We start from the raw sequence: 12,381 nt of genomic DNA, 5'->3' as shown, positions 1-12,381 counted from the left end.
CGTAAGGAAAAGTCTCATGATTTGTTCGAGCTGTTCCTCGTGCACAACAGCAGGAACATCGGTGAAAACTGAAACCACCTGCCACTTATCTGATGCCCACTGCGTGTTCAGACAGTCACGCCAAACCACCAAGTCCGTACAGCACTTAGTACAGGTTTTGCTCTTCAATTGTACCTGCTCAATTTTCAATTTACGGGGGCTCAACAGATTCACCACAATCTACTTCAATTTACTCCGGCCTAATTTTTTCTCGAATGGCCCGCGTTTTATATTTCATTTGACACACCACATCTTCTCTGATTGCATTAGAGAGATTGTTTTGGACATTCAGTTTCAAACTAATATCTAGGGCAGGAATTAGAGCGCATCTCTGGTGACCGGTCAGTCGCGTCTTGTCTTCCTTTTGGTTTTGTTCCTAAATTCTTGAATTCATGCGTTCGCTCCGTGTGGTTGCAATACCCACGGTAGCCTTGTGTGGTCACACACCACAAAACATTGTCGAAAGCCCTGCAGTTTACAACAAAGCTCTTTACGGCTCACTTCAATGTTTAGAAAGTCTTAATTTGGCGGTCAAAAGAGGGTTGCTTGAGACTGTATAAAGCTACACAGAGGGTACAATGTAAACAGACCCCAAAGCAAACAGGGAAAAGGTAAAGTGAGAATGGAAAAAAATGGGTGCAAGGAGGCAGGGTCTCGAAATTTGATCTGCAAGTTTAGCTATTCTATAGAGTCTTGGGGATGACAAGAGGCGAACCTTAAATTGGCACCCATCGAGGTATGAAATGCAACCTGAAGCATACGGTAACCAGGTACATTATATCGCGCGGGCGTCGATCATTATCTCCATACATTTTTGCGGCTCAGCGGAGGCTGTTTGTCCACATCATCAATCAGGCGGGAAGAGGAAGAGGCTTAGGGCTCTCTTCAGTTTCAAGATTACATCTTAGGAAAAGAGAAAAAACACACTCCAAAGATGGATAAAAAAAAATCAACACGATAAATCTAATAAGGAATTCAAATACCCAGGGCTATATACGCTGCTTGCTTTGTCAGTTACATCTGCCCCTGAATGGAAGACTCGAAACTATAAATACTGACTGTGACTCTACCTTATACTTGTGAAAATTTCAGATGAACTGGAAAACGATTAACGTCGTTCTTGAGGACGTATTAACATCAACTTTCAGGAAACAAAAAAAGCAAAGTTTTTTTTAAGTAGTTGACAAGTGACCGTAAAAGCTGTTGTGCCATCCAAGTTCGTTCAATTACAATTCTTCCAAGTGAGTATAGAACTGTCTTTCAAAGAACAAAGTATCTGCGCGTTGCATTTACTGATTTGGCAGAACAAAAACTGTTATTAAGCCCGGTTCATACTCTGCGCGAAAGCGAACGCGAATTTGTGACGTCGTGGCAAGTATTCGCGCTGCGAATTCGTAAAAGTTGAACATATTTCAACTCGGGCGAATTTCGCAGCGAATGTTTCATGACCTCAAATTCGCTTCGCATTCGCATTCGCATTCGCATGGAGTATGAACCGTGCTTCACATGAACGAAATTCGCAAAATAAAAATTAAACGAAAAGACAAACGATGACTGATATAAGGGAGCAAACAAACAAGCACAATTTTATATAAGCCTCAATTCCCTTTGGTAATTTGTTTACAGTCGTTCCAATTCTGAGAGGTCGTTGAACGTGTTCAATTGTTCATGGTATATAGATGCTGCCAATTTGAAAGATTGAAGAAAAAAAGTCCTATACGCCGCCGGGGCCCGTGAGATAATACTGTTTCTTGTGCACTGATGAAGCCCCCGATCACACAGAGGTACTATGCGTATACCTTGCAAGTGTCTTACGTTGAGTTATCGGAGATAAGATTGCACCACTATACGTCCATACGGCCTGATAATCTTCTTATGGGAGAAGTTAAGAGTGAATCGTGTTTGTACTTCTGCAGAAAGCTGGACTGCAGTCTGTCGGTCACCCTTCTTCTTTGAAGTTCGCTCAGTGTCAGTGGGCTGTCGTGCGAATAAAAAGGGACCACTAAAGCCCGGTTCATACTTCATGCGAGGGCGAATGCGAAGCGAATTTGCGTCATGAAACGTTCGCTGCGAAATTCGGGGGAGTTGAAGTATGTTCAACTTTTACGAATTCGCAAGGCGAATACTTGCCATGACGTCACAAATGCGCGTTCGCTTGCGCTTTCGCGCCGAGTATGAACCGGGCTTAAGGAAATTGGTAGTTCAGGGAATCCACAGTGGGCCTTTAATATGCCACCATGCGCTTGCCATAATTTAATAAAGGGCACCTCACAAATTTACGGTTAAGTTGGGCCTATAAATCATGCATTCTCCCTTATTTACAAGCGGTACCAAACTATAAATATCCTTAAAAGCCTCATGAATGCAACTTATCATCTACATGTAAAAAATCTAACAAGTGCACACTTACAAAGGCCTACGTCCAATAAAGTAAGTATAAAAAGAGATTCATTGGCGCCTGTAGAGCGCAACACGTGCACTGTTTGGCAATGTTTAAACGATACCGAAGTCGACATTTTCCCATGATGCAACTGCATGTTCAAGTATGCAGTCTTCGGGATGAGCACGAAATCTTATAGGATTGATTTTGTGAGACATTCGAACCGCTCAAAATCTTGTATGTGCAAACCCATTGAATTTTACCTCGAATAAATAGCAAGTAGCCCAATTTGTCTTTTTACTTACTTCCTGTAATAGAAACTATACCGGCTTTAAGATTTTCGGTCATTATTACAGCATTTTGTGTTAGGTTTTTGAAAGAATTTAAACTAATAATTGTCTTGTAAGAATGACAATATATCCCCATGGAAGTATAAGAATTTCTCAAAAGTGAGGCCTCGCGGGCTAAATGCCATAATCTAATTAGATTGGAAATTCGAATAATGGTTCCCCTTCATCAGGTGGCATCGTTGAAAAGACTTTTTGTATGTTTTGCCGATGGAAGCATCAGGTCTTCATCAGACGTTGTACACCCCAGGCTTCCAACTCTTGTTATCGCAATACAAATGGAATTAGATTTGGAGTGCTTTAATGGAATTGATATTTTACACGTTCCGTCATGAACGGACGCCACCTTGGGCAACGCCGTTGGTCATTCTTCATACAGTCATGGCATGTGGCCGTTACATCGGACAGTGTTACAAAATGCTCGCAATTTCTTGAAGTGTCGAGAATCTGTCGTAACTGCAAATTCAATAACAAGGCCATACTGATTGAATTAACGCCTCGTGATGTTAACAGCGCAGTCTCCATATGACATTCGTCTCATCCGAGGTTTTTTTTTTTTTACTAAGAAATGTGGGTGTATTTTTCTCGAGCATAATATTCTCTCTGGCCAGGTGAGAGTGTCTGAAACTGAGATAGTATCGATTGCATTTTGTTCTGACATTCCAGGTGCGAGCGCTGGATACTGAAGCAGTTAGTACAGGATTAAAAAGGAAAATTGTTTCGCAGCATCAGCAACCAAGTCCCGAGGCATCTACTTCGCTCTGCAATGTGGCGATAGCGTCACAAAAGACCGAAGATGAGCCTCTCTCAGCAGCAAGTTCAGGCGCCCACACTCAATTTAAACAAATGCCCTCGTAAGACCCAGTGCCAACAGGGCCCTCGTCAACATCATTGCCCTTTAATATTCCCCAATCTCCCGGTTCTCCGCACCCAGGGCATATATCCTTCGATTCACCCCGCCAGGACATAATTATTATTTTCTCAGCTCTTGCGAGTCTTAGTTTTTCCAATCCGATCTTGAGCAGTTGTAGACGGCGCTATCTGCCGTTGCCGGCACACGGGTGAGGGGGTAAACTCAATTTGTGAAAGTGCCCGGGTCGAGACCATTGACATCTGCAAAGGTTAGACTTGTTTATGGTCGAAGGGATATCTTTCCCGAATTTGCTTTTCATGTTTATCTGATTATTTACGGGGAGAAAGTGGTGAATAACCCGACTGTGGCGATCCTGCGGCACATCAGCTACTGCTAGCCATGTGAACGTTGATGACTATTTCCCCGGAGACGGTTTTTTTTATACGACAAACATTTGCCCGTCCATCCGTGCATTCTGGAAAAGGCCATTTTTTATAGCTGACTGCAAAGCTCCTTCTTTTGTTATGTTGTAAGTTCCTCGTTCCTGTGAGTTTGTGACTGTCCATCGGGCTGCATGGTTATCGAAAACGGTCTGCCCTCCGGTCATTGCATAATGGAGCTGCCGTTTGGAAATGTAGGCCTACAGCTTCAAATTACTCTCCCGTTTTTCTACAAATTAAATTTTTTGTCTCAAGGAATTTTCAATTTTTATATTTTTTTTTGGTAATCCTGAAAACACTCGAGACAAAAAAGTTGTATCTTGGGATTGCTTTTGCGCCCCTATAACGCAGAAATTTGTAAATAATAATATCAAAGTTGGCAGAATTTTTGGTCAATGTCTCGCAAAAAAAAACCATAATTTGTGCATTGCCAGAAAATTGCAATAAACAATACATTTTTGCGGGCTAAGACTTGAAAATAGCACAATTAGGGCAACTTTAATGCCGTTCACACCAGTTGTATCATTTCTCATGAATTCCACTCATTAGACCCAGTTTTGCCCGTGGACAATTTCCATAATGTAACACTTACGGGAGTGAGTTTTTGAGAATATCATCCGTATAGGGAATGTGAAATGAAATCCTGTGTCCAGCTCAAGGCACGCCAGAGGTAAAGGAGAGCAGAGAAAGACACATCCTTACGCCCCGCTTTGTTTCCATCGCGGTTTAATGAAAACAAGAAGTGGTTTTATGATACACTTGCTTACACATTCAGGGAGTTAAAGATTCGGAATTTATGGGACGTTTACACAAGGTGATAGCGACTCGAATGCCTATACACCACCCGACTGAAAAACAAGAGGTAAACTGGCTGGCCGGGCTGTGAAGGGCCCTCCGCGAGCTCGAGCATGCCACACTAGCCAATCGGCGGAGTCGTTCACTGGCTCTTGGACGCCCACGAATCCCGCAATCGAGTATGTCGCCTTTATTAAATTTCTCGAGTGATGCCGCAAAGCGGTCTGGAGGACCGCGTTTATTTTGGATAATTTCTTTAATTTCTTGGCTACTCCAAGGTGTCACTCCGCCAGACGAACAACTGGCCAACACGAAGTAGAAGAAAAAGGAGAGAAAAAGAAAACTAGGTGAACAACTTTTAAATCCATAAGGGAAACGGTTTAAATTGCATGGGATTGTGTGAGTGTGCAAGTTTATAGGAGGACATGACAGGGGTCCGTCCCTTCGTCTTCGGAAGGGGTTATAAATTAGCTTTCATTTCGCGGGAGAGAGTCCAAGTCGCTCTTTTCGGGTCTTTTCTCCTGGAACAAAAAAATGATTGATATCGGCTTCAATTAATCATCTTGTCTGGCCCATTTTACGGCTAACTCTCATGTGTAGGGTTATGGGACGAAAAGAGGGTCCGTTGCGTGGAATCCTGGCAACGGTGACAGCGAAGTTTCTCGGCAGATTGAGATGAAAATAGGCTAACCCCGGGTGTTCGTTTTGGATTTGGAAACGCACTGCGCTAGTCCAATAATTAAAGATTGGAGGGAGTTGTTTCGGTCTTGTAAATTTAGACTAGAATTAAAACTGTTTAAAATCTGAGAAGCAATGGGTATTGTTTTCTAATCAATACTCAACTTCTTTACCATTTCCTAATTTGTGTAAGCATGAATCTCAGGTATGTATGAAACTGTTGATTTTTTAGTTCATAATTTGAACAGTAAAGAAATTATTCTTTTAAAAAATGCCCCAGCGTATCATTTTAGTTTTCGCATTTATGTGTGGCGGAAAAGACATTGCTGCCAGAGGCGTTTTACGACCTGCTTAATTCTGGTTAAAATGTGTTCATAGTTTCATTAGACATTCGGGATTTAAAAAGGTGCAAAGCTGTAGCGTATCCAGAGGCACTGGCGTAAATCTGTGCCGGGGGATGGGGATGACTAAAATCACAACATTTCCAGGCCGTGAAAATTCGAAAAGCGGGGGGGGGGGGCTTGGCTTGCTGGACACCACATGACACTAGGGGGCGTTGTTCTTGATACAGATGTACATCTTATGTATACTTACGCCCCTTAATCTTACATCAAAACGGCTTACTTAAAAGCTTTGGTACTTCTTTTCCTTTTCCCAGTATTATTAAATACATTTTGCTTGTTAAGAAGTTCGAAAATTACCTCAAAATCCGTGGGCGGATGATCCACTGGCTCGTCCCCCCCCCCGGCCAAACAGTGGGAGATATATATACCCCCCCCCCCACCCGGATTTATTTTTGAAGGATTTTTTTTTTCATTAACTATTTCCATAAATGGGTAGAGAGTTCTGACATAAAAAAAACACCACAACCAGGCTCAAACAACATTACAATGCGCCGTTAAAATCGGCATATATTCCCCGGAGGCCAAATGTCCGGAGAAAAAACATGTCTACATTTCGGCACGGATGTGCGAGTGCGGTCCCCCCCCCCCCCAAAAAAAAAAATTTGGTCTTGTATGACCACAAGTTTTGGTTGAATTTAACAGAAATTATAACCGAAACAATTGGTCGTAGAACAACCCAATTTTGGGTAGTTGCAGTTTTCACCCTTCCTTAGGTAACCCGGGCAATTTTTCAGTGGTGGTCCAAAGTAAGGCTGCGTCGGCTCTTCGGGGGCAACATTGCATGATCTGAAGTTACCTTAACGCGTTTCTCCTTTAATTGCAAGAATATCACCTTCATGTGTGCTTGCCTCGGGGACAATATCCACGTAAATCATCCCCCGGCGGTTATAAATGCGATACATGTTGCGAGACCATGGTGAGACCCACTATCCAAGCATCTTTAAAATGCTGATCATGCGGCAATTTCCTTCTCCACACGTGCACATGGCAAACCGTGTAGCTATACGGACGCTCGTGGGGTAATGGCCTGCTTTATTTAACTCTCCAACACGTTCGCAAAGTCAGCCGGCCGAATCCGGCGGGTCGACTGCATGTAGCGTAATTAAAGCACTTAAAGTCCCACCCAGAAAACTCATTACTTTTTCTAGTCTCGTTTCGAGTCTTGCTCTTAGCTGTCCGTACCGTCGTGACTGTATGGGCCTACTGGTAACCAGTTTAGAGGTGCATTCAGCGCTGCGGCAGTCAAAGTGATCCGAAAATAATGATGGCTTATTTGGTGGCAGCGGTGTTCCAGGTTAAAAAAAAAAATACTCACACAGTTGATGTGATAACAGCAGTATCACTATAATAGTAGAGGCCCACAGCCTCTGACTACTATAGGTTTCAGCAGGTCCTTTTTACGTTTCATCAGGCCATTTTGTCCTAAAATATAAAAAAATATCCCAGGAACTTTAATTCGTTCCACGGCATCGTCAAGCTTCAATGTCAATTTCAATTTCTGAGTGCAGTGTACAGGTGAGTCAACAAGAAATGGACCCGAATTAATTATTTGTTTTTTCATCGAATTTATGAGTGCTATCTAAAAATGGCAAAACCCATACTCCCAAAAGGGGCTCCTGGAAAATGAACGATATTTTTGCTACCTATTGCTTGGCAAGTTCGGCCGCTATTGTCTTGTGCAACATTTCAAATTCGAGTCTGGAATCTAATCGCTGTAGTTCCCAAGGCAAGGCAAGATAAAGTTTCACTTTCTCATCCTAAATTCTTTACAAATAAAAATGAAAATGTACAGATTAAAATGATTAAAAGAGAAACCCAATGAGCGGCAATAATTGGGTATGGAAATAGAAGTTATTTAGCCGCAAAACCAAAAGATTAAATTTCAAGCTGAATCGTCTCGTTTAAAACGAGAAGCAGGTTCACTTTCATGTGAAGCATTAATGTATTGTATTTTTCTAATGCAATCCTGAGAAATGCACCTTTGTGTCCAATTTAACCTCTTTTTATTTTTTATTTTTTTTTTCATTTTGCCATTTCTCAGGGCATTTTGGTGCCTTTTTGGCTTTTATGTTAACGCGAATTCGCATATTCATAAGCATAAGTGTGATATCATTTCAGGCAGAAACCTCAATGTCACAGCTATTTCAGCATCAAAATTTGCCATTTTCCTGAAGTCATTTTTTTCCATCTTTTTTCTTTGGTGATTCGTTGTTGGTTTAGAACATGACAAGGCCAATGAGCAAAGTTTTCCCACAAATGTTTTCAATGATCAACTTTTCGGTTCGCAGATTATCAGAAAACTCTTAAACTGAACAGTGCCTTTCTGAAATGACAGCTTAGCAACAGCGCCCTCTTTTGTCAGAAAAGGCACGGAAAGTATCAAAATAATGTTTACAAAAGTGCACTTTTCAATGAAATTAACCAAAACGGGATTTCAAATAGTTTTCATACTTTTAAGAGGAGTAGAGAGTTGCACAAAATATGAGTCCTAGTAAACTTCATGATTGGGTCCTATCGATGGGCCAAATATGAACCTTTGGTACCTCGAGTGGATTATACCATTTTGACATTAACCAGCGATGTCACTGACATAACAAGTCTTCTCGCTCTCCTAATGCGACGCATTTTGATATTTCTCCTTCGGCGACAGCTATTTGCTGAGTTTTACACAACATTTCACAGGTAGCGGCAACATTTCTGATTATAAATTATGAGTTTACTGACCCATTACAAACTTACGAGAGCTTGGGGTTTTTTTTTGGGGGGGGGGGGGTGGCGATTCCGATGTTAATTTAAGATTGCTTGAAAAAGCCCGGGCTTGAATCTGCATCAATAATATTTTGTTCTCATTTTCCATTATTTCTCCAAACGATGAAGAACCACGAGACGTCCAGATACGTTGGAAACTTGAATTCTAAAGAATTTATATATATTTATTGAATAACCGGGATAGTATTTTATTATGGTTGTGTGTGTTTTTCTTCTTCCGATTTTTCGTTTTTAGTTACACTAGGCCTAGACACATTTATTGGCCATGATGATTGCCAATAACAACATGTGTGCGCATACATAGTGGAATTTCTATCCTTGGGAGTCATTTCATTGTTCTTGTGTACTAAAGTTTTCGAGTTTGAAAGTGTAGTTTCAAAATGCTCCTATTTTAACCAGAATTAAGTTCCATGGGTTGATATTCGGACTTAATATCCCCTACATAAAATACTTCAATTTGCAATGGATCAACACACCTTGGAAATTGCTAGTTTTTTAGTAAAATCCATATATCTATTTCGTGATAAGCTTGTGGAGACGTATTTACCCCGTAGAAATTGCCCTGTGTATGGAGACGTATTCAATCTTTTGTTCCCTATTATACCCATCTCTCCGCAGGGTACCGTGTAACAGATCATCAAAAAAAGATGCCCACTCACGTTTTGATTGGCGGTAGTTAATCACATGGCAAAATTTGCTACCGAGTTTTCACATTTCTGAGTCTTACATGATCATCATATGGAAATTCAGTGTCATTCAGAATCATTGGCACAACAAAGTGAAGATATACGCTATAAAACGAGACCACTTCAACTTTTCACTTGCGAACCCACGAAGGGCGCCCTCTTTCACTCACTTTTTTTCCGGGACGTTCAAACAACATCTGAGACTGCAAAATGCTCTGCGTCTGGCGTTGACGGCTCGAATTGAGACCAATCACTCCCAGACGTCTGAGCGCCGCCCGCTGACCATCTCCTCCGTGCCCGATGCGCCGTGAAATCATCGCAGCGAGACGCCGAGAAAATGTCGTTATTGGAAACTGCGTCTCGCAGATTATGAGGCAGTAGCCTGGGGAGTTCGATTGTGGAATATGTGTCAAATCACGGACCGTGAGCATAATGACACTCTCAGTGCGACGTTATATGAACGGATATCACTTCAGTGATAAACCCCCTGATGATGAATAAATCCCCAACTGAGACAGGAGGATTTAAATAGTGTCCTTCGTGGCATTCTTTCCCCGCTGTAAGGACCGCATTCGTGGATTGATAATAATGCTGCGCCCCCCCCCCTCGCCCCAACAAACTGTATTATTGTAGTATTGACCTTGATACCGATTTCCACTTAAGGACCCGTTAAATTAAAGGAGACATTTACCCAACAAAGTATTGACAACATTTTCTCCAAAGACAGCGACTACAGGGGAATTTCAAACTGCGATCTACAGAAAACGGTAACTGTGTTTAACAATTAAGCACACTTTATGTTTTCAATTCCTATACATCAATGTTCAATTGCTAAACACTTTCCATCAATACTCTAACATTTAGTGAAGACTGACACCTGATACATACAGAAATCATCATATTTCCTATATAATAGAAATTAATTGCCAGCATGAAGGTTTTTATTATTATCTCTTTGATGGAAAAACCATGCGTGGCTTATATGGCATTCCACACCCAACTGACCATGCGTGCACTGAGGAACACTGTTTTTATCGAAATACCATGAATAGACCTCCGAGTATTTCCAGGGTGGGGGGCAATGCTAGAAGACTCTCCATCTCTTAATTAAAGCAGATTTAAAGAAATGGGCCATTTTCTTCGACTCATTGAAGTTGGAGTTCAGTAGTATGCTGTGTTAGTGATTGACCATATTAATGGTTATGATATAGGCGTACGGTTAGAGGGGGGGGGGAGGTGCATGCAATAAAATTCTCCAACTGCTCGGGAAATAGTTTGAACGTTTTTAAGACCAAAATTTTGACAAGAGGAGTATCGCAATAAGCCTTAAAGCATTCCAGTATAAACTCTTGAATAAATTAATGGGGGAGGCATCGCCATTGGTGTCCTTGTCCAAAATAATATTCGGGGGATGCCCCCCCCCCCCCCCTCCCCCCCCCCCCCCCCCCGTTCATCCTCCATCACCCTAATTGCCGCCCATGTCAACGACCCATATCTGAGCGATCTAAAAAAAAAATTCGTCAAATTCTCGTCGACAGATGGCGCTACTCTATTCTCTAAAGGCCGGTTCATATAAAACCATAGGCCTAATTCTGTAAATAGGCAACCACTCGACGTCACGAAATTCGTTTGTCTTTTGCTCTTTAGATGCCTTTCCAGTCGGTGTGATCGCCCGGACTGATTCTCCTGGTTTTGCCAGGATAATGTGAACCCCGGACAGTTTCCCTAGGAAATATTTTCCTCCTGTATGACATTCTGTCCCCTACGGCCCTACTTCAGAGGAGAATTCCCCCCCCCCCCACCCCACACACACAGACACACAGCCGTTTTTTGCTATATGCTTCCGAGGATCGGCTTTGTGTTTTCCTTTGTTCCCTTATCTAAACCTTTCCCGTAGACTAAGCGCGCAAACCGGCATTCGAGGACAAAGGGACCTGGTCGTAAAGCCAAGTAAGAGCACACAAACACACACAATCACACACGCAAACAAACCAGACGCATTTCAAGCTTTTGTACTTTTCTCTCCATTTTTCAGTGCTATTTTTATACATTTTGGTTGTTGAAAAGTTTGAAAAACCACAGAAAAGTGGGAAGGGATCAAAATGGTCCATTCCCTTGTTCAAAATGTGGGGGATATATCCTCTCCATCCCCCGGGGATTTACGCTCCCAGATCCTGTGCTGCAGCTAAAACCGCCATAAATCTTAAGGATCTCAACGGTCCTGCCTGCTGCACATACTTGCTGCAAGATCATTCACCAGGCTATAGAAGGTCATGGTTATTGAGTCTATCAACGAAGCTTTTTCAAGTATGACGGCACGTCCTTAATTAATTTGCGTCAATAGATATCAATTTGGGTTTCCTAATGAAGCCCGCCACCTGCTTTCGTCGTTAGCCCCCTCAATGCCTCCGCCCAATTTAATATCTTTTTCTCGACTTATTGGACAGATCTGATTATTAATATTGAAAGGAAGATCATTTCGCTTCATCTTTGTCACAAAATTCAAAAACCATTCCCTTAGGACCTTACTGTACTTTTTTACAGTGACTCAGAAATATATGTGCGTACGTGCCTGGTACCGTATCGAAATTATTAAATTTATAGGTGTGGGGTCCTCGCAGTTACAAGACAATTCACAGTGGAGTTTAAAGGCATCGTTGACAGAGAGGGCGCTATTCCAACATGCAAAAAAAATGTTCTTTTATCGCTATGTGAGATTTTTAAGAATTTTTCCACTTCAAAACATGTCTCTCCGCTGAAATCAGTAACCTTCTTTACGGTCTCTTTTCTTGCCTCGAGATTAAAATTATCCCAACGATACATTTGAAGAAAAATGGTCGGTGAAAAGGGGCCAAAGTGAATTTGAACCCGGGATATTTCGACCCACAGCTCATCTCACTATTATCCCCACAAGGTTACTGTGACAGCCTGATGACAGCCGCTCTTTAAAATGCATCGATGTAAATATTTGACTAAATAATAACCATGCT

The sequence above is a fragment of the Patiria miniata genome, unplaced genomic scaffold (assembly GCF_015706575.1).
Source record: "Patiria miniata isolate m_02_andy unplaced genomic scaffold, ASM1570657v1 HiC_scaffold_4, whole genome shotgun sequence".
Taxonomy (NCBI): Eukaryota; Metazoa; Echinodermata; class Asteroidea; order Valvatida; family Asterinidae; genus Patiria; species Patiria miniata.
The sequence above is the reverse complement of the archived record's forward strand: the minus strand, read 5'-3'. Positions refer to the sequence as shown.